The sequence below is a fragment of the Schistocerca gregaria genome, unplaced genomic scaffold (assembly GCF_023897955.1).
Source record: "Schistocerca gregaria isolate iqSchGreg1 unplaced genomic scaffold, iqSchGreg1.2 ptg000670l, whole genome shotgun sequence".
In the NCBI taxonomy this organism is placed as follows: domain Eukaryota; kingdom Metazoa; phylum Arthropoda; class Insecta; order Orthoptera; family Acrididae; genus Schistocerca; species Schistocerca gregaria.
Genome location: NW_026062053.1, coordinates 180,001 through 182,500, shown reverse-complemented (window position 1 = coordinate 182,500; position 2,500 = coordinate 180,001).

Sequence of the window (2,500 nt, the reverse complement as noted above, 5' to 3'; positions counted from 1 at the left end):
CGACATCAGCGGACAATGGACACAGACCATACCACGACGTACACTGAGGGCGTCGACATCTGAATGCAACTGAACAGCTGCGAGGCTCATTTAACACTCAAACGCCAGACCGACCAGCTTGAGAGGACAGAGACACAAAGAGGGGGACAGAGGGGGACAGAGGGGGGGGAGGGGGGGGGGTCGGCGATATAGTCCTATTGCAGTACAATTGACAGTGGATAGCAGGAATATGTGGAAAGTAAGCAACACTCGCAAGACATCTACATGAGGATAACAACGACACCAGAGATTCCGAGCAGTGAACTATGTATGTTAGGCAAAGGGACAACGTGGGTTAGGTTAAGGGACAACGTGGGTTAGGTTAAGGGACAACGTGGGTTAGGTTAAGGGACAACGTGGGTTAGGTTAAGGGACAACGTGGGTTAGGTTAAGGGACAACGTGGGTTAGGTTAAGGGACAACGTGGGTTAGGTTAAGGGACAACGTGGGTTAGGTTAAGGGACAACGTGGGTTAGGTTAAGGGACAACGTGGGTTAGGTTAAGGGACAACGTGGGTTAGGTTAAGGGACAACGTGGGTTAGGTTAAGGGACAACGTGGGTTAGGTTAAGGGACAACGTGGGTTAGGTTAAGGGACAACGTGGGTTAGGTTAAGGGACAACGTGGGTTAGGTTAAGGGACAACGTCGGTTAGGTTAAGGGACAACGTGGGTTAGGTTAAGGGACAACGTGGGTTAGGTTAAGGGACAACGTGGGTTAGGTTAAGGGACAACGTGGGTTAGGTTAAGGGACAACGTGGGTTAGGTTAAGGGACAACGTGGGTTAGGTTAAGGGACAACGTGGGTTAGGTTAAGGGACAACTTGAGTTAGGTTAAGGGACAACTTGAGTTAGGTTAAGGGACAACTTGAGTTAGGTTAAGGGACAACTTGAGTTAGGTTAAGGGACAACTTGAGTTAGGTTAAGGGACAACTTGAGTTAGGTTAAGGGACAACTTGAGTTAGGTTAAGGGACAACTTGAGTTAGGTTAAGGGACAACTTGAGTTAGGTTAAGGGACAAATTGAGTTAGGTTAAGGGACAAATTGAGTTAGGTTAAGGGACAAATTGAGTTAGGTTAAGGGACAAATTGAGTTAGGTTAAGGGACAAATTGAGTTAGGTTAAGGGACAAATTGAGTTAGGTTAAGGGACAAATTGAGTTAGGTTAAGGGACAAATTGAGTTAGGTTAAGGGACAAATTGAGTTAGGTTAAGGGACAACTTGAGTTAGGTTAAGGGACAAATTGAGTTAGGTTAAGGGACAACTTGAGTTAGGTTAAGGGACAACTTGAGTTAGGTTAAGGGACAACTTGAGTTAGGTTAAGGGACAACTTGAGTTAGGTTAAGGGACAACTTGAGTTAGGTTAAGGGACAACTTGAGTTAGGTTAAGGGACAACTTGAGTTAGGTTAAGGGACAACTTGAGTTAGGTTAAGGGACAACTTGAGTTAGGTTAAGGGACAACTTGAGTTAGGTTAAGGGACAAATTGAGTTAGGTTAAGGGACAAATTGAGTTAGGTTAAGGGACAAATTGAGTTAGGTTAAGGGACAACTTGAGTTAGGTTAAGGGACAAATTGAGTTAGGTTAAGGGACAAATTGAGTTAGGTTAAGGGACAACTTGAGTTAGGTTAAGGGACAACTTGAGTTAGGTTAAGGGACAACTTGAGTTAGGTTAAGGGACAACTTGAGTTAGGTTAAGGGACAACTTGAGTTAGGTTAAGGGACAACTTGAGTTAGGTTAAGGGACAACTTGAGTTAGGTTAAGGGACAACTTGAGTTAGGTTAAGGGACAACTTGAGTTAGGTTAAGGGACAACTTGAGTTAGGTTAAGGGACAAATTGAGTTAGGTTAAGGGACAAATTGAGTTAGGTTAAGGGACAAATTGAGTTAGGTTAAGGGACAACTTGAGTTAGGTTAAGGGACAACTTGAGTTAGGTTAAGGGACAACTTGAGTTAGGTTAAGGGACAACTTGAGTTAGGTTAAGGGACAACTTGAGTTAGGTTAAGGGACAAATTGAGTTAGGTTAAGGGACAAATTGAGTTAGGTTAAGGGACAACTTGAGTTAGGTTAAGGGACAACTTGAGTTAGGTTAAGGGACAACTTGAGTTAGGTTAAGGGACAACTTGAGTTAGGTTAAGGGACAAATTGAGTTAGGTTAAGGGACAAATTGAGTTAGGTTAAGCGATAATCTGGTACAGCCACAGTTAGGTTAAGCGATAATCTGGTACAGCCACAGTTAGGTTAAGCGATAATCTGGTACAGCCACAGTTAGGTTAAGCGATAATCTGGTACAGCCACAGTTAGGTTAAGCGATAAACTGGTACAGCCACAGTTAGGTTAAGCGATAAACTGGTACAGCCACAGTTAGGTTAAGCGATAAACTGGTACAGCCACAGTTAGGTTAAGCGATAAACTGGTACAGCCACAGTTAGGTTAAGCGATAAACTGGTACAGCCACAGTTAGGTTA